Genomic DNA, 21404 nt, shown 5'->3' with positions numbered 1-21404 from the left:
ACATAGTTATTGTTAGGGTGCCATTTCTGCGACAACTTAACTACTTTTTATATATACTAAGATGGTATCTGTTCATTCGGACATGTGGGAAAGAATAGATACCATCGGTGACCATGCAGCTCGTTAGAATAAAATTACAGTGAAATGAACACCCTTAGTTGCTTACAGGCGTTGACGTACGACAACGGGGACTGATGGAAATGTGAGCCCCGACCGGGACTCGAACCCGTGATCTCCTGCTTACGTGGCAGACTCTGTATCCATCTGATGGCAGACCGTGGGCAGGATGGCCACCCAGAGAGCACTTCACAGGCCACACAAAAGACACGGTCGCGGAAACGAATTAGGCGCAGGTATCTTGGGTACAGCTACGTCGGTCGTAGCCAGGGGCTGAGGACAACAGATATCCGCTCTACCCGGGCCCTGCAAGATTCCAAGAATGTCAACGCACTTGAAGTTTTCAACTTAAATTGCAACATACGTACTGGGCAGATGCCTTGCTCATTATACGCAGATGACCTGCGGATATCCGCGCCGGTCGCGATTTTATCCGCCAAGTAACAAATACCGCGGATATCCGCATCCGCGCAGACCTCTACCAATGACCATGTGACGCACTTACGGCCATTCCGGCCGACGCCATCGGATTCTTCTGCGAAACAGTTTCGTCTTTTCGAATGCACAAGTCAAATGATACATTAATGACTGAAAATAGTATGAAGCGCGATGTTTAAGCCGCTAATTTGGCACGTGTTGCACATGAAGCACGCGAGGCTATTGATCGTGTTTGGTATCCGATGAGTGGATCGGATATGGATGAATGGTGTAAAAAGTATACGGACGGCTGATACGCTTAGTGAAACTAGAGATTCGATTTCTGTTTCCCGAACTTCTTGCAAGCTAGGTGCATTTGACAACGCTGTTCATTCCCCCCAAAGAAAAGGTTTCTGTAAAAATGAAATGCTGTCATATCGCGCATGTCTGGTGTAGATTATCGGTGCATTAGCAACTTATATAATCTTCCATGGTTCACTGAATGTCGTTAGTACTGAGAAACTGTGATACTGTATAAACGGCATATACCGTGACAAGATTCTCATTCCCAAAGCAAAATAAGAGCTTGTAGCCTGATTGCCTTAATAAGCATATTAGTGGACTTTGAGGACCTTCCAACGCTGGTTGTCACTGTTAGAGACCAATTCTCTAATGTGCTTTTAGATGTTTGACCACGTCATCATGTATGATTTGATCCAGTCACCGTGAAGGTTGGTGTCTATAACAGCAGTCGAAACGTCAGTTGTTACTTCATATCATGACGCGGTCACGTGCCGATAGAGAATGTTTCTGACCAGTAGAGAGATCATGTTACTTCTCTCTTCTAGGATCGCTGCCATACTGAAGATGAAAGGGCAATAACAATCATACAGTAAACAATCGTTTTCAACTCGAAGAAAACAAATGCAATAAAGTTTACGGAAATTCCCTGCCTGTCATCGTTTACATCGCGTTAGATGACTGGACACAACCGTACTTTAAAAGTTAGTGAAACTTATGTGGAGAAGAAACACATTTTGAAAAATATGGTAACCCAGAGGCAAACACATAAAAGTGTAAATGAAACAAGTTAGTAACGTTTTTTTCACATTTATATTAGTCGTTTTGTATCAAGCTATGTGATTATACGGTCAGAGAAACGACGTAAACACCACCAGCGTCGCTAAATTAAACCTACATTGATTAAACTGACGAGTATGCAGTGGTTAACAGCGACATCGTGGAAGCACTAGTAGCTTTTGTAATGAATATTTATATCCACACAACTAGTTTCAGTTAGGCTAACATCTTTAGCTAACCTATGTATGTATGCGTTACATGGCAAAATCGTTGCAGCGGGCCTTTGTATGCAACAGAAACTTAAACGCTAACATACCACAAGCTTCTAGAAGATTCTTGGGCTTCAATATATAAATGTTTCTTAGTTGGATCATCTACAGCAGTTAGAAATAAAATACATGTGAAACATTAAAATGAATAGTATAAAAAATCTGTTCCTACATCCATGGCATATATCTGATAAATGTTACAGCAAAGTACAAATCGCAACACAATAATACTTTGTTAAGCTCAATGTCAGACCACAGTGGTACCAGACACTGATAACTGATTCAGCTGATGACTGTTTTCTTTAAGCCTACAGAGATGTTGTTTACAAGCAAAAATATATGATATTTAGATAATCGCTCTATGTTCTTAGTTATGGAATATTAAAAATTACGTTGGTAACACAGAATAACCCATATGCACTGTCAAACCATAAAATGACTGTGATGAAGCGTGGATTATACGAATACTAGCATAAACGGAAAATGTACATTAACCTATAGAACCAGATACGTCATGTAAGTTAAGGTACAACGCAGTAGCTACGTATTATCTGCCATGCACAAAACAATCTTGCTTTTAGACAATGCACACAGACGTATGAATATACTTCCTCATCATCCCCAATAAAGGACACAATGTATTCGTTATATGACGCATCTCTGAGAAAGTTATGATCGCTTTTCTACACACGTTTGGATGCGTTAACTTGTAACAAATATCGCAGTACTTGTAAGTAAAACAAACGTCGATTGATAGAGTCATAAATTTACGGTATCTCTTAGCTCACACGTTATGATCAGCATTGTACGATTGGATTCATTTGGTGGAAGAGACCAAACAGCGAGGTCTCCGTTCTCATCGGATTAGGGAAGGAAGTGCGCTTTCTAAGGAACTATACCGGCATTTACCTGAAGCTAATTAGGGAAAACACGTAACACCTGTCTCAGGATGGCCGGACGGGAGATTGAACCATCGTCCTCCCGAATGCGAGTCCAGTGTGCTAACCACTGCGCCACCTCGCTCGGCCTCAGCATTGTAACAGACTACTGATTTTTGTACTTTGAAACTTCTGGAAATCATATGAGGTAATAGAAGTACGTGTATGCGAAAGGAACTCGTGATAGATCTATGTATACATACTGTAGATAACTTGTATAAGTTGGTAAATTAAATACCTGGATATTCAAAAACAAAGAACAGATTTCAGTTGTTTATTACAAAGTAGAAAAGACAGAACCGCAATGCGTTTGTCTCTTTATAGGGGAGGTCGGAAGTTTTGACACAGCTGCGCTGTTGTTTGTTTGTAACAATATGGCGACTACACCACCAAAGAAATCATTTTATGTGTTGAGAAACAAGATCTTGTTCATCGCTTTTGGCCTGCCGCGTCACCAGACCTCACACCTCGCGGTTTTTTCCTATAGGGAAAATAAAATGCAAAGTCTTTGTCTCACCTATCGCAGCTACTCTTCAAGAGCTGAGAAATCTAATTGCTGAAGCTGTCGCTTACATAAACAGGGACCTGTTGACTCGTGTGTGGAGTGAAATGGACTACCGTGTCGATGTTTCTCGAGGAACGTGTGGTGCTCAAGTTGAGTGTAGGGTCTATACGGACCTAATACTTTCAATCTTCATCTATACAGCGATGCTCGCAATGTGTTTCCACGTTTCATAGCTTGTCTGCAATAAACAACTGAAATCTGTACTATCTCTTTTAATGACTCTGTATTTTAGTGATGTTATACATACCTTATTTTTAACTCTCTTGTAAATGCAGAAAGAAGGAAATATGTATCTGATACCAAGGAAGCATTCTTAAAATTTATATATTGTTCTTCCGTCAGATTCTTTTAGGTGCTGTGGTTTACCGCAACAATTTTTTAATGTAATATTTGTTATACATGTTGATGCACACGTTGCCGGCCGGAGTGCCCGAGCTGTTTCTAAGCGCTTCAGTCTGGAAGCGCGCGACCGCTACGGTTACAGGTTCGAATTCTGCCTCGGGCATGGATGAGTGTGATGTCCTTAGGTTAGGTAGGGGACTGATGACCTCAGATGTTAAGTCCCATTGTGCTCAGAGCCATTTGATGCACACGTTGATGGCTTGAAGACGATCGTTTAACCGAAACTAACTGTGTGGAAATAAATATTGATTACCACTGCTCTTTCTTTAAAAACATAGAAACTGAGTAGCTCAGTTAATAGAAAAAAGTAGTTTTGGTTATAATTCTGGACTTGTATACAAGAGAACGTAGTGGTTTAGGTTTACCGAGGTTCCCTAAGACACTTCAGTCGAGTACTGGAATGATTTCATCAGAAATTTTACGAGAAAACATTTCCTATTCTCCAAATCTGCGCTAGTTTTCTGTCTCCAATAACTTCAACGTGGCATTTCCTTACTTGTCCATACTGTATTAAATTGTCCTCAGATCAGTTTCCATAAGTTCTTCGATTACTTGTGTAGTGTGGTGCACGGATACAGCTGGTAGATAAACGGCACATAAGAAAACGTGCTGTGCTTCAAATATTTTTTCTCCTTTTGGTGCCACAACTTATATCATCATCAGCAGCTTAGGTTGTCAAACTTCAGCATGGATGTGGATTCCGGTGACAAACTGTCTTTTGAGTTTTTCCATCGCCCTGTTCTTTTAAGTGCAGTTTTCGTCAGCACGCAGTTACTCCACCTTTTAAAATTGCATCGTTCTTTAGGAATGTAGGTGTCCACAGTTATTATTTACTTTTCATCGCTCACATTCAGTGGAAGACGTGTTCCTTAGAGGAAACGAGAAGTAAGTCGTGGTGGCTATGATTACCGTTTATGTTTTTCGTTACTCACGTGTTTTTTTCCGGGGCTTCTAGAAGAAAATAATGCATCTTACACATTCCGTATAGTTACTCGGGAGGGATAGATTAAGAAGGGTGATAATTCAATTTTCTAAAAACGAAAATTTCTTATTATGAACCGCGTGGAGAGTAGGCAAGCGTCAGGGGCCTAAAACGCTGGACGCTTTATAAAATTGAACTAGTAAACAAAGAAAATTGGAGTTTGAGAAGTCTGGAAATGTTACCGTTAGGTGGAAAGAAACCAATTACCGTTCGTCAGACAGTATCTTGAACAAACATGATTCAAAAATGTTCACGCTTGCATAGTTTTTGTTCAAGTATTGCGAAATTCTGTTCCCTCGAGTACAGTTGTTCTTTATGTCTTCAGTGCTCATAGTGCTATGATACAATGTAGTCATTTGAAAGCTTCAATACAAGAACAAGAATTTCAGAGATACTGAGAGGCAGTAACAGTATTACTTTGCTTTCCTCTATTTCCAGTACACACTGTTCACATTTACAAAGGAAAATGTAGGTTCTTACCGAAAGAACAATATATATATATATATATATATATATATATATATATATATATATATATATATATTAGGAAAATTTAATGGCCAAGTTGAAGGGCTCTTTTAATCAGACGCTCGCAAACACACACACACACACACACACAAACACACACACACACACACGGGATAAACGTTTAGATTTGATGTTGTAGTTAAAGATCCGTTGTTGGAAGGAAACGTTTAGATACTGAAAAACTGCCAGTAACTGCATATATTCATTTCAGAAATTGTTAAACAGTGTTGACAAAATTAAGAAGGGGACAATGCTATAATCTGTGTCATTCTCAACAAACTTAATTACTGTCCTAAAGCAGTAATTTAGTAGGGATACGCAGCATGCTTGGATCAAACCTGCTCAGTTCAGTAAATAGTGACTTCACAGCACTTAGAAAACTAAACAAAACGATTTCTTTAGATTCTCCATCTCAGGGACAGACAAGACAGAAGCAGTATTGAGAAAAAGTGGCGCTGGACTTACTAGTTCCTCCGACACCAGACAGACACTGGTCCCCTGCGAGCTCCCACCTGCACTGCGAACGAAATTCTACACTGACAGGATAAAACCAATGTGCTTTACGTAAGAGGCGGCCAGAGTCCAGCGAATCGATATGAGCTGAAAATACGTGGATGGAACTTTATCTAGAGACAGCGTCAGAGATAACGGGTGACTTGCGCTGTGAAGCCGCGAGTTCTGTGCACTAAGTTTCAAACCAGCGTAGGCCTACCTCACGACGTCGCTGTGCAGTGCTGTGAGGCACCACCTACATACTGTGTAAGCAGGAGACAGAGAGAAGGTGATTCACAATAGTGGTGAAACAGTTCTTCCTTTCCGCTATCCGCCCCTCTCGTACCCTGAAAACATTCACTCTTTCTAATCCCATCACCTATATTACTAAGCGCCTAACTCAATTCGAAGTTCATTGTGCATTATGCCAGTTGCAGGTTGTCTGCCTAACGGCTTCCATGAGCAAAACAGTTTCATTTTTAATAGATCGTGTAATTACTGGCCTAATTTAAAATTTAACACTGTCTCACAATATACTCATTAAGAGGAGTAATCTTATTTTAAAGTTTTAACAAGTAACACAGTTATTACAGCAGGACACTGAAAATATATCTACATGCAGCATAGCTGGTCGCGCGCAGATACCCAACTGTATTCTCCAGTATTTGAGAATGAGATCACTTAGTGACTTGCAAGGAACTTCACACATCGTTTCAAACCTTCAGTCACGGGCATGAAGTTTTAATTTATTCTTCATTGCTAACTCTATTCACAACACAAATTTTGCAGGATGTATTCACTGTATATACCTGTAAGATTTATCATTGTACGACACGTAGTTCGGGAGACGGCATCAACAGTGGTATACGTGAAAAACTAGCTTTTACTTAAAACGTGGCTCAAATTATCCAGAATATACTCGTCCACTGTTTGATAGTAATAGCACTTAGCGACTACCAACAAAATTTAAATATAATTTCTTATAATTAACGTCAATTATTTAAAACATTAATTTATTTGTAAAGCAATTATAAGTTTGATTTTTTGGGGGATTTCGACTCTTAAAAGACAGGAGGGGGGGGGGGTTTACTGGCCTTTATTAACTTGCTACATTCTGTGACTCCAAAATTATTTCCTTTCCACCTCCAGTCTTCTCTCCTTACTTCCTCCTGCTGTTTTTATTTACTGCCATCGCATTCATCCATATCATTTATCAACTTTCCCACGATGTTCTTTCATTTGCTTCATACACCTGTAACGGAACTACCTTAAACAATTACTGAGCTTTCAGTTTCGCACCTACTAACTAGACTAACACTCAATCAATACTCAGTATCGCTGTTAAAAAGCTGTTATTTTATCCTCTATTAGTCACCTTCGCCAAAGCCTCATTGTCCATACAGTTTCCTTTGGCTTCGCCTTTCGTACTTTCGCTAGTCTGCAACACGTCGTCTGTCGTCAATGTCACGCCTTCTGCAGCAATTGCTACATCATCATCTGTCGCTCAATGAATCATCTTCCACAACCTCAATCGTCAGACCGTTTATCCATCACCCGTTCTTCTGTTAGTTGCTCTGGCTTGCAGGAAAATACCCTCTTTTTCCAACCTACACCTTTCCTGTCTGTTCTACATCAAGCATACCAGGAGTATGTGGATCGGGAGCAGCATCGATCAGACAACTACAACACCAACACCAACACTATACATCGAAATAGCAACATCATCTGCAGCAGCTTTAAGGTTATCTTCGTGAGCGTGTATTAGCTATAGACTGCAACATGTTAATATCATCATGCTCCTATCTCCAACCTTAAGAATTTTTTTTTTACATTACTTCAACATAAGAAAACTTTCTGATCCAATTGAAAATGCCCTGGAAATGAAGGTTGAAACAGGTCGTGGTTTTAATTAAAAACATATCAGCAACTGGGGTGGCTATTGATTAATTAATTATAAGAATAGCATCCTCTCACACCTTTCTTATTTCGTGTTAAGACTAAAACAAGTAAATCTGAATCCTTTCACATCTGAAATCGAAAGAATCACCATTTCCTCACATATAAATTAGATCACAGTGCGCAAAGACTTCATCTGAATATCCCCAAACTATGACTTTATGTTCCTCCAGAAACTCCCCATATTTCGTTTGGTCCAAATGTAAAAATAATGCCTTTCCCCAGAACCAAAATCTCCACACCGTCCACCTCCCTTCCTTCCCCCACCCCTCCACCACCAATCACCATCCTCAATGAAGTGATGAAAGAGCCAGCCCCTGGCATTACAGAATACGAAGTCAATGCAGATTAAATTCTAGACGCGCCAAACAAACTGGTGTAAGCAGCCATATTCAAATACAGAACAAAACAGGCAACGTCTGTATAAGACAAGTGTCTGGTGCAGTTGTTACATCGTTTACTGCTGCTGCAATGGCAGGTTATCGAGATTTAAGTGAGTTTGAACGTCATGTTATAGTCGGCGCACGAGCAATGGGACACAGCATCTCCGAGGTAGCGATGAAGTGAGGATTTTCTCTTACGACCATTTCACGAGTGTACCGTGAATATCAGGAATCCAGTAAAACATCAGTCTCCGACATCGCTGCCGCCGGGAAAAGATCCTGATAGCACGGGACCACAACGACGGAAGAGAATCGTTCAACGGGAGAGAAGTGCTGCCGATTTCAATGCTGGGCCATCATCAAGTGTCAGCGTGCGAACCATTCAACGAAACATCATCGCTATGGGTTTTCGGAGCCGAAGACCCACTCGTGTTCCCTTCATGACTGCCTCGCCTGGGCCGGCCAACACCGACATTGGACTCTTGATGGCTGCATACATGTTGCCTGGTCGGATGAGTTTTGTTTCAAATTACGTCAAGCGGGTATGGAGAGAACCTCATGAATCCACGAACTCTGAATGTCAGTGGGGGACTGTTCAAGCTGATGGAGGCTCTGTAACGGTGTGGGGCGTGGGTAGTTGGGGTGATATTGGACCCCTGATAAGTCTAGATTCGACTCTGGCAGGTGACAAGTACGTAAGCATCATGTCTGATCATCTGCATCCATTCATGTCCATTGTGTATTCCGATGGAATTGGGAGATTCCACCAGAACAATACGTCCAGAATTCCTACAGAGTGGCTCCAGGAACACTCTATTTAAATACTTCCGCTGGCCACCAAACCTCACAGACATGAACATTATTGGGCAACTCACGGATGCCTTGCAGTGTGCTGCTCAGAAGAGGTCTCCATCCGCTCATACTCTTGCGTATTTATGGACAGCCCCGCAGGATTCATGGCGTCAATTCCCTCCAGCACTACTTCAGACATTAGTCCAGTCCATGTTACGTCGTGTTGTGACACTTCAGCGTGCTGGTGGTGGCCCTACACGATATTAGGCAGGTGTACCAGTTTCTTTGTCTCTTAAGGATATACAGGGTGAGTCACCTAACGTTACCGCTGGATATATTTCGTAAACCACATCAAATACTGACGGACCGATTCCACAGACCGTACGTGAGGAGAGGGGTTAGTGTAATTGGTTAACACAAACCATAAAAAAATGCACGGAAGTATGTTTTTTAACACAAACCTGGTTTTTTTAAAAAACAGAACCCCGTTAGTTTTGTTAGCACATCTGAACATATAAACAAATACGTAATCAGTGCCGTTTGTTGCATTGTAAAATGTTGATTACATCCGGAGATATTGTAACCTAAAGTTGACGCTTGAGTACCACTCCTCCGCTGTTCGATCGTGTGTATGGGAGAGCACCGAATTACGTAGGGATCCAAAGGGAACGGTGATGGACCTTAGGTACAGAAGAGACTGGAACAGCACATTACGTCCACATGCTAACACCTTTTTATTGGTCTTTTTCACTGACGCACGTGTGCATTACCATGATCGAACAGCGGAGGAGTGGTATTCAAGCGTCAACTTTAGGTTACAATATCTCCGGATGTAATTAACAGTACACAATGCAACAAACGGCACTGATTACGTATTTGTTTATATGTTCAGATGTGCTAACAAAACTAACGGTGTTCCAATAAAAAAACTTCCGTGCATTTTTTTATGGTTTGTATTAACCAATTACACTAGCCCCTCTCCTTACGTACGGTCTGTGGAATAGGTTCGTCAGTATTTGATGTGGTTTACGAAATATATCCAGCGGTAACGTTAGGTGACTTACCCCATATATATATATATATATATATATATATATATATATATATATATATATATATATGTGTGTGTGTGTGTGTGTGTACTGACTTACTCAATAATCCCTTTTGTGTCAACCATTGTCACGGATAACAGAAGCGATGCTTCGTGGCGTGGAAGCAGTGAGGCCTCGGTAAGTCCCTGCAGGGAGTTGGCACCATATATGCACACTTAAGCCATATATCTTACCCAGCAATTGTCAGTACGGAGGCGAAGAGCTTTGACGCGACGTTGAATCACATCCCAAATGTGTTCGTTCGCGTTCAGATCTGGCGAGATGGGGGACCAGTACATCAATTAGAACTCTTCACTGTGTCCCTCAAACCACTCCATCACACTCCTGTCCTTGTGACAATGCGCACTATATTGTTGAAATTGCCACTGCAGTGGGGAAACATGATTCTAATGAAGGGGTGTACGTGGTCTGTAACCAGCGTACGATACTCCTTGGCCGTCACAGTGCCTTGCACGAGCTACTGGACCCATGGGCACCCACTGATAGTTCCCCGGGGCATAATAAAGCCGCCAGCAGCTTGTCTACGTCCCGCCGTATAGGTGTCAAGGAGCGGTTCCCCTGGAAGACGACGGATTCGCTCCTTCCCATAGGCATGACGGAGAAGGTGTCGGTATTCGTTTGACCACGCAACGCTCTGCCGCTGTGCCAACGTCCAGTGCCGACAGACACGAGCCATTTCAGTTGTAGTTGCCGATGTCATGGTGTTAACATTGGCATATGCACTGGTCGTCGTCTGTGGAGGACCATCGGCAGCAGTGTTCGGTGCATTGTGTGTCCACCCACACTTTGCCCAACATTGAAGTCTGATGTTGTCCAACAAAAAGTCTGATGAGAATTCCGCCCCATTCGCTGCCTCTTCTGTTTTACCTGACTGCTAAGCCTACTACGTCCGACATCCGTGCCCTGTGTAAGGAAAATCTTGGAACGACCGCAAAATCAAATGACAGAAATGGCATAGGCAGTTATTTGGACTAGCAGGTAGATATCTCTCAAGGGTTTGCACTTTGCGTTGATTAAGCCACTGAGACGCTTTGCCACGAAGATTCTATTCACAGCGGTTAAAATTTTGCAGTCATTAGTTCGTTGTCCTGCTCTCAGTCGGCGTTCTGAACATGTTGTTGCCAGTGGTTTTTTACTGAGATAAATGAACGCGGACCAAGATGCAGCAGTTACTGGTGAGATGGAGACATGCTTCTGCCTAGGGAACACATTGTTTTTCATTCTACTGCACTCACTTGTAACGAATATTTTCATCCCAGATCACGCTCTTATGCAAATTCTTCCTTTTTTTGCTTTCTGATTGAAATTGGATTTTTTATTTCGTGAATGGGTTTGGCCTTGTGCTCATGTGGGCTTGTGTATCCATTCAGTCTATCGGTAACTGTGCCTGTATTATACGTACGTGCCCTTCCTCAACTGGCAGCAAGTTAGTCTGATTATAGTGAAAATCGTTATTTGTGGTGCTTTCCCTCAAAGTATACTATTTTGTACTTGTTTCGAGTATGTTTTCGTATGAAATTAATATCACACTTTCGAAAGCTGGGCAACTGTATCACGGCCCACAAAAACTATCATTTTCCCATAGTACCTGAACAGCTTTTGGTAAAGTATGTCTTCAGAAATCTAGTACGTAAGGACTACAGTAATTTCCTTGTCTGTAACATGTTCATATTCACTTGGTGCGACCGCGTGTTGTTGCTTAATGACACTAACTATTTTGTCCCGCAAAAGCTACTTCTTGTATATTGTGATTCTAACTAATCTTGTGAATATAACTGCTTTCTCCTGAAATTACCTTTGTTTTACATCATCATGGTTTTACGTATACTAATAGCATGTGGAATGCGAATGTGTCAGTCTGTACAAATGTTTCGCACCTTCCGCAGCACTTCTGGTTTTTAACATTATATATGTTTTCAGCCGTAAAATATAAGTCCTCGAGCAGGAAAGCTGGAGGGAACAACCTGAAGCATCATCATGGGTCTTCATATAAATTCCCTTCAAACATACAGTTAACAGTCCCAGGGAACTCACTTAAGAAGCATTCATAGATTTTGCAGATCGTACAAAAAAAGTACCACATTTGTATAGCAAGGACTATTCCTATACGGAAAATTCCTTTTATACTAAACATCATCCAAAAGATGACTAATTTTTTGAGTTATTAATTATTATTGCACTTAATCATTTCCGGTGACGCGTCATAGACTGTGTCCATTGCGCTTTGTATTGGGAGGACTCATCGTTGACTCCATGTTACACAGATTGTAAAGTCAGATGCATAATTAAATGGGCTTACCTCGAAATGGCTTCAAACTAATATCAAATATAGCATTCTTAACTCGAAATATTATGTAACAGTGAGCTTTCAGTGTGTGGAATCTATTAGGATCGAAAAATATGGCTTAATTTCTGAAGAATGTGATCCAACAGCACTGAAGTTAATAAGATGGGATAAATGCGGGAATTATCGCGTAAAAAATCTCAGAGCTCGCGGATCTAAGATGATGACCACAATAGTACACAAAAGAAAGGAGAACAGTGGGTCTTTTGAATGGCGACGATTTTGCCTTGAGGAAAAGCAAAGGTTCGAGAGAGGCCGGTGTTACGTGTTATAATTGAAGCAAGACAGTCCGCAGCTCGTGGTCATGCTGTTGCGTTCTCACTTCCCACGCCCGGGTTCCCGGGTTCGATTCCCGGCGGAGTCAGGGATTTTCTCTGCCTCGAAATGACTGGGTGTTGTGTGATGTCCTTACGTTAGTTAGGTTTAAGTAGTTCAAAGTTCTAGGGGACTGATGACCATAGCTGTTAAGTCCCATAGTGCTCAGAGCCATTTGAAGCAAGACAATTATAAACACTTTCGTGGGATTTGTCGACCTGGGAGAAGCGTGGGACCTAGTAAAGTACTGCAAGATGGTCATAATGTCGAAGAAAATATGCGTTATAGGGAAAGAAGCGCAATGTACGACATGTGTGGGCATCAATAGGGTATTCTTCTCTACTGTTCTAACTTTATCGTAGAAGCGATGAAGGAGATAAAAGAAATGTTCATAATGATCAAAATTTAGGGAGCAAGGATATCAGCGACAATAATCACTGATGATATTGCTGTCGTCTGTGAAAATAGCTAGTAATTAATTACTGGACGTGTTGTAATGAAGTTGGGCCCATTTAGTGGAAAAAAATTACGGGACAGCTGCTTTTGAGTATTCGATAGACGCCTTGCACTGTGAGCTGTCTATTGGCCGGGAGATCTTTCATAGCGTAGCTATATTCAAAGAAAAAATCTCTGATACCATGAAATAGTTGGGAAATGTTTTTCATCGCCAACGGTACAGTTCGAAAAGCTGCTGCCAGTTCGTCTACCAAGAGCCCTGAGAGGCTCAGCTGTTGTCTATCCCTCATTCTCAATATAACGACGAGACAACTGGTCACCATACGATAGTAAAAAGCCCGAGGCCTCATCCATCATTGGGTAGGGTCAGGGCATTATACAGGATCTTCAAGAGCAACCCCATGCTGACGAAGTATCGAAAAGCTGCCAGACCGCATCGAGTAACCGTCTTCGGCATTGGAAGAAGCTGGGGGATTCGCGACGCCATGTGGGTATTTATGTAGGTGACCCACTGAGTGATGTCCAAGGTGCTCATGTTGTTCGCTCTGACACCATTCGGGAAGGCTTGGAGCGGCCTCTTGAAGTCCATCGCCGTTATGCACTCACATCATTTGTAAGGACGTTCCCCAGTCACTTTATACTGTCCCGTATCTGGAATCACAAAAGTTGGAAAGAGAAACGTAGGAACAAAGAAGGTAACTGCGAAGAAACCATGGGTAACAGAAGAAATACTTGAGTCGACCGATGAAAGGAGGAAGTACAAAAATGTTCAGTTAACTTCAGGAAACACAAATAAAAGTCGCTGCGGAGTGAAACAAATAGGAAGTGTAGGGGAGCTAAGACAAAATGGCAGCATGAAAATACGAAGGAATCGAAAGAGGAATGATTTCGGAAGGACTGACTGAGCATATAAGAAATTAAAAGCAAGGATGGTAACATTAACAGTGCAACGGGAATTCCATTGATACAGAGAGACAAGAGAGCGGATAGGTGGAAAGAGTACATTGAAGGCCTCTATGAGGGGCATGATTAGTCTGATGTGATAGAAGAAGAAAGACGAGTTTATTTAGAAGAGATAGGGGATGCAGTATTAGAATCGAAATTTGAGAGACCTTTGGAGGACTTAAGATCGAATAAGGCAGAAGTTACATACATGTATCCACTGTGGTCTCCATGAATATTTTCCCAAGGATTTATCAGCTGCAGATCTTCTACCAGTGTTCTCAGTTCTGGGCACGGTGAAATGTCCCGTTAGAAAAATTATGAATTACTGTGCTGGCAAACTTCTACGTTATGTAGAGAGAGCTGAATAAAATTAAACGTACTCAGTCATTTCTCTCTTTACTTATTCTAATCATCAATAAACTGACACACAATACTTTTTTTAGCGCAATGCAATCTGATTTTCAATAATCCCTACAAAAAAAGCGGCCCTGACTAACAATACGGCCGGCCAGGGTGTCGGAGCGGTTCTTGGCGCTACAGCCAGGAACCACGCGACCGCTACGGTTGCAGGTTCGAATACTGCCTCGGGCATTCATGTGTGTGATGTCTTTAGGTTCTACATCTACATCTACATCTATACTCCGCAAGCCACCTGACGGCGTGTGGCGGAGGGTGCCTTGAGTACCTCTGTATGTCCTCCCTTCTATTCCAGTCTCGTATTGCTCGTGGAAATAAAGATTGTCGGTATGCCTCTGTGTGGGCTCTAACTCGCTGATTTTATTCTCATGGTCTTTTCGTGAGATATACGTAGGAGGGAGCAATATACTGCTTGACTCCTCGGTGAAAGTACGTTCTCGAAACTTAAACAAAAACCCGTACCTAGCTACTTAGTTAGATTTAAGTAGTTCCTAGTTCTAAGGGACTGATGACCTCACAAGTTAAGTCCCACAGTGCTCAGAGCCATTTGAACTAAAAATAACCTGTACCTTTCATGAATCACTTAACTCACAAACATCTTCTTTACTCGAACTACTGCAATACAGCGAGCGCGAATAGTGCCAGCTGAACAGCTAAATTAAAGATTCTAACTACTGAAGGTACTAACTATTGATAGGCATAGTTAGCAAATGAAAGATTTTTATAGAGAACAAACAATGTATTTACCTTAATAGCGTTCAAAAGTCATTATATATATAGGGTGTTTCAAAAATGACCGGTATATTTGAAACGGCAATAAAAACTAAACGAGCAGCGATAGAAATACACCGTTTGTTGCAGTATGCTTGGGACAACAGTACATTTTCATTCGGACAAACTTTCAAAATTAAAGTAGTTACAATTTTCAACAACAGATGGCGCTGCAAGTGATGTGAAAGATATAGAAGACAACGAAGTCTGTGGGGGCGCCATTCTGTACGTCGTCTTTCTGCTGTAAGAGTGTGCTGTTCACAACGTGCAAGTGTGCTGTGTACAACATGGTTTATTCCTTAGAACAGAGGATTTTTCTGGTGTTGGAATTCCACCGCCTAGAACACAGTGTTGCTGCAACAAGACGAAGTTTTCGACGGTGGTTTAATGTAACCAAAGGACCGACAAGCGATACAATAAAGGATCTGTTTGAAAAATTTCAACGGACTGGGAACGTGACGGATGAACGTGCTGGAAAGATAGGGCGACCGCGTACGGCAACCACAGAGGGCAACGCGCAGCTAGTGCAGCAGGTGATCCAACAGCGGCCTCGGGTTTCCGTTCGCCGTGTTGCAGCTGCAGTCCAAATGACGCCAACGTCCACGTATCGTCTCATGCGCCAGAGTTTAGACCTCTATCCATACAAAATTCAAACGCGGCAACCCCTCAGCGCCACTACCATTGCTGCACGAGAGACATTCACTAACGATATAGTGCACAGGATTGATGACGGCGATATGCATGTGGGCAGCATTTGGTTTACTGACGAAGCTTATTTTTACCTGGAACTGGCGCATATTGGGAACCGAAAAGCCCCATGTTGCAGTCCCATCGTCCCTGCATCCTCAAAAAGTACTGATCTGGGCCGCTATTTCTTCCAAAGGAATCATTGGCCCATTTTTCAGATCCGAAACGATTACTGCTTCACGCTATATGGACATTCTTCGTGAATTTGTGGCGGTACAAACTGTCTTAGACGACACTGCGGACACCTCGTGGTTTATGCAAGATGGTGCCCGGCCACATCGCACGGCAGACGTCTTTAATTTCCTGAATGAATATTTCGATGATCATGTGATTGCTTTGGGCTATCCGAAACATACAGGAGGCGGCGTGGATTGGCCTCCCTATTCGCCAGACAAGAACCCCTGTGACTTCTTTCTGTGGGGACACTTGAAAGACCAGGTGTACCTCCAGAATCCAGAAATAATTGAACAGCTGAAGCAGTACATCTCATCTGCATGTGAAGCCATTCTGCCAGACACGTTGTCAAAGGTTTCGGGTAATTTCATTCAGAGACTACACCATATTATTGCTACGCATGGTGGGTATGTGGAAAATATCGTACTATAGAGTTTCCCAGACCGCAGCGCCGTCTGTTGTTGACAATTGTAACTACTGTAATTTCGAAAGTTTGTCTGCCTGAAAATGTACTGTTGTCCCAAGCATATTGCAACAAACGGTTTAGTTTGAATTGCCGTTTCAAATATACCGGTCATTTTTGAAACACCCTGTATATATATATATATAGTGACATCCAATTAAACACATTTCCTTTTTCTGACGGCCACACGTCCAGATCGTCCGCTCAAAACTCTGGCATCTCTCTCTCCACATCCACCACTGCTGGCGGCTCATTGGCTCACCGCCAACTGTGCAACGCTAAGCGCTGCTCACATCCAACTGCCCAACACTACACAAGCGAATATTCCAACCAGCCACAGACTGCACACACCCACAGTCAGTGATTTTCGTACAGAGCGCTAGGTGGCTTTGCCAACATAAAAACTTAAACAGCCTACTTACAAAGGGTTCTGCAGTGGGAACAGATCCTTCGTCGCCAGATCACAATTGCAGTCGCCGCCGTGGATGTAACGAGCGTGCAGTGTAGAAAGAGCGGTGTTATTTCTTTCGCGAAGAGGCGTGATCGTTCTCTTTGTTTGTCCGTGACTGACGGTGCGTAGGTGCTGATAAGGCGCACTACAAATACAGTCACGGCCATTCTGCCGATGGTAAGTAGCTGACGTCCTCTGCAACGATACCCTACTTAACAAGTATCGTTCTGCCACGACCGGTTTCTGAAGTTGGCGACATAAAGCTGCCGTAACTATAGAGGGACAAGAATTCGTCGTCGTATGCTGTCTGTAAACGATTTCTTTATCTGCCGCTTCTAACATATCTGCGAGTAATGTCGCCTGACAGCCGATCGTATGGTATTAACGTTAATAGATATCATACGGAACGCGTGCTGTCTTATTTGTTGTAAGCAATGCATGTTAGGCGCACACTGTCCTAGTCAGTCCGCTCTACGTCGGCGGTGTGAGTCAGTCGGTCATCGTCAATTATAAAATGGGCTCTGTGTGTGTGTGTGTGTGTGTGTGTGTGTGTGTGTGTGTGTTTGGTGGGGGTGGGGGGTATTGCCTCAACCGTGAATCTCGTGGTTGTAGGCTGCTGGATTTCCTCACTTTCATCGGCCCAATTCTGTTAAGACAACTCCTGCTGCCGAACCTTCGCACTCTCTGCTATTGCAACCATGGCTTTCTCCGCTGTACAGCGTTCTGGGACTTTCTGGGGCTCTACCTAAAAGGTCTCGATGGTGGAGAGAAAACGTTGGCATTAGATGGTATCGTCGCCGGAGACTCCAACGCTCCCTACTGTGGCGTCGTCATCGTCTGCCTCGTTTATGGTCTCCCGTACGTAGAAAGCAATGGTCCGATGGTGTGCGACGTCTTCTCTTTCACCGTTTTGGTGACATCTGTTTGGGATGTCGTACATCCATCTCCATATCCGGATGCTGTTCAAAAGCATCATCGTCTTGGAAGTAGGGGGCAAAAGCGGCTGTCGGTTCCACCAGCCGGCAGACTTCCATACTCGTCTCCGTCCGCGCTACGCCCGACTTCTGTTTCAGTTGCTCAGCTAGGCGTTCCTCGTTTGACATCTTGGACACATTGTCATCCACCTGTGTCGTCTGTCCCATGGGATCGTCCGTCATTTTGTACTGTGGAACGTGCAAGGAGGACTATTCTCAAAGAAGCCATGGATGCTGTCGTGGGTGAGAGTACAACTTCGCTCTTCGGTATTTGAATTATTCTCGTTTAGACGCATTCCGAGCGTACGTGGTCCTTCTTGTCACAATACGAGCAGGTCTTTGGCGGCCCTCGTAACTAATTATCGCTCTGCAGCCACCAGTAAGATAATAAGATTGGACAACCCTTGTAAACACGACCCGAAATTGCCTCATCCCTTTGAGAAAGGGATATGTTGTAAAAGTGGTCCATTTTTCGGCGACGTGGCTCAGGACGCGCTCGTTTGGTTGTAAAGCATTGACCACGATATCTTCCGGTACCTCGAAGGAAAATTCAAAAACACAAGTAGTGCGGAGTTCAAGTCCCGCGTTATCGATTAACACTGTCTCCGCGTTGCCATCGGAATGTTTCAGTTTTAGCCCTTTCTTATTCTCATGTACAATTTTATCACATACTGTGTTGTTGATCAACTTAAGGTAAACCGCACCACTCATAATAGAGAGATACGTGCCTATCAGGTTCTGTGGATCTATTCTGATCTCTTCCCGTACGAAGAGTTCGATTTGGAAGGCTTTGGATCCCGCGAATCCAGTAGAGAAGCTGATCTTGATAGTTGACTTTCTATAGGAGTAAGCCATGGGTGTCTTCAGCGTAGTTACTCGAGAGAGGCACAAGAGATAAACAACCTCACCTGGCTTTGCTGGAGGTGAGGCTATCCGAGGACGAATCACGGCCAGACTCAAACTTCCATAACTTCTCAATCATGTGTCTACAGTCTGCACTCGTACATACAAATGTATTTAAAGCGAAAGGCGCTTGTTCACTGTCGAAAGATAAATACGGTACTGCAGTGCCCGTCTCATTCAGAAATACGATGCAATGTTCCCACAGTTGTGAATGTGGACAACCATTAGCTGTATAATGGAATGACGACAATGAAAATTTGTGCCGGATCGGGTACGAACATCGGATTTCACGCCTATCGTGAGCTGTCACCTTACCATTTGACTTTTACGATCACATATCATGACCACACCCAATCTTCCATAAGTCGTCAACCATGCGTCTACAACCTGCACTTGTACATTCACATCTGTATTCCCGTTGAGGGGAGACATTTTAATTGAAAATCAGCTGCGCGCTGTCTGTAATAAATACACTCATGTTCAGAAAAAGCAGAACACTTTGAACGACTAGAGATAGGTGATCCATATTCACAGGATATTTACGTTAGTATATTACTCAGAAATCATTAGCATTTTAACCATGACGGCCAGCGGGTTCCAGGTCAACATCGATATCGCGGCGCAACACCACCTACCGGCAAAACGTCCTTCCGGATCTCGTTGTAGCTACTGAGCGAAGGTAATGGATCAGTGTGACTTGGGCAGAAGTGCAGGATGCCTCGCAGACGTATGGGCGAACCGTACTATCATATCAGGTAGTTATTGGCATGAAAGAATGTGATACATCCATCCTACAAATTGCTGCTGGTGTGGGACGAGGTATTTCGGCAGTGTAGTGGGTATGTGCTGAATGACTCATGGAAGGACGAGATCGGTCAGATCGCGCAACCCAGACCACCCTCCCGAGAAGATCGATGCCTCATCGATTGGCATTGAAGGACTGATCTGTGTACTCCTCTGCTCTGGTGCAACAGTGGAACATTGTAGCACATCGTACACGATTAGAGATGACAATCCGTCGCCGTTTGATACGGCATGAGTTACGTGCGCATCGTCAATTTCTCGACCTACCTTTGACGAAAGTCAATACTTTCAGCATTTCGCGGCCCTGTCAGCAACTGTATAAATATTAAATTCAAAATTAACAGCCTCAGTTGTGGAGTTACCTAGATTTACCTAGGTTTCAATTGGGATAACCCTACCTTCTTCAGAATTACACTTACTAATGTTTGTCCATTTTTAGTTTGACAATGTCCATTATGGACAAACATTAGTAAGTGTAATTCTGAAGAAGGTTGGGTTATCCCAATTGAAACCTAGGTAAATCTAGGTAACTCCGCAACTGAGGCTGTTAATTTTGAATTTAATTTGACGAAAGTCCCGAAAAGTGTTAGACAGTGTATGGAACGACGTCACTGGGGACAGGAATAGCACCAGATAGTATCTTCGGGCGAATCCAGATATCGTTTGTTTGAAAATGATGGTCGCATTTTGGTTCGCCGCAGACAGGGGGAGCGGCATCACAGTGAGTGCATTAGCACCTGACATACAGCGCCACCTGAGGGCCTTATGGCGTGGGGTGCTAGTGGATACAACCACAAATCACAGTTGGTGCGCCTCCAGGGCACTGTGACTAATGTGAGGTACATGAATGACATTCTGCGACTCATAGGTATATTCTGCCTGCATAGCGCCGCAGATGCCATTTTTCAGCAAGGCAATGCTTCACCACATTCTCCTCCACGAACAAGTTCCTTCTTGGTGTCACAGGATGTCGGGCTTTTACCCTGGCCCTCCAGATCGCCAGACTTGTCGCCAATCGAAAATGTGTTGGATATGGTGAAAAGACGAGTGCAGTGCTGTGACCCAACACCAACCACCACAGATGAACTTTGGTACTAGCTAAATACAGTAGAGATGGCTATTCCACAGGACGCCATTCGCTCCTTATAAACGTCGATACCAACAAGCATGGAATGGGTTGTCAGTGGCCTTGCAGACACTGTGGCTTCTACGGAACAGCACATGCTGGGATGGTAATCATTTCTGCACAGCATACTAATCTACGTGTCCTGTGGGTATGAACGTTCTAGCTCTTGTCGTCCAAGGTGTTTGGCTTTTTTCTGAATGTGAGTAAACGATATTGCACTGCCTCTGTTATTCAAAAATACGAGGACTGTTTGAAAAGTAAGATCCGATTGGACGCGAAATGAAAACCACAGTGAAACTAAAATTTTTTTTATTCAAAACAGTTACCCAGATCATCCAGCTACCTCTCGAAATAATCGCCGCTCCGACTTAGACGTTTGTCGTGACGTTGTATAAACTTTCCAGTATCCTCGGCACAAAAAGCAGCCGCCTGTGCCTTCCACCAATTCACGCTCGTCCGCCTTTCGTTGTTTGTGACAGAA

General features: G+C 43.1%; 1 protein-coding gene across 2 annotated transcripts in view; it reads right to left on the bottom strand.

Moving 5' to 3' along the window:
- The window catches only part of LOC126354014 (ATP-dependent translocase ABCB1-like), a 212921-nt gene extending 195764 nt beyond the window's left edge, over window positions 1–17157 (bottom strand). Inside the window, exon 1 of one of the 2 annotated variants that reach the window (XM_050003333.1) lies at window positions 17088–17157. The gene's annotated coding sequence lies outside the window, so the exon portion shown is untranslated. Of the gene's footprint in view, window positions 1–5763; window positions 5840–17087 lie in introns of those variants that run through there. The other variant, XM_050003332.1, reaches the window with a different exon arrangement.
- Between the last annotated feature and the right edge of the window lie 4247 nt (window positions 17158–21404).

Source organism: Schistocerca gregaria, chromosome 3 (genome assembly GCF_023897955.1).
Source record: "Schistocerca gregaria isolate iqSchGreg1 chromosome 3, iqSchGreg1.2, whole genome shotgun sequence".
Taxonomy (NCBI): domain Eukaryota; kingdom Metazoa; phylum Arthropoda; class Insecta; order Orthoptera; family Acrididae; genus Schistocerca; species Schistocerca gregaria.
The sequence above is the reverse complement of the archived record's forward strand: the minus strand, read 5'-3'. Positions and strand labels throughout refer to the sequence as shown.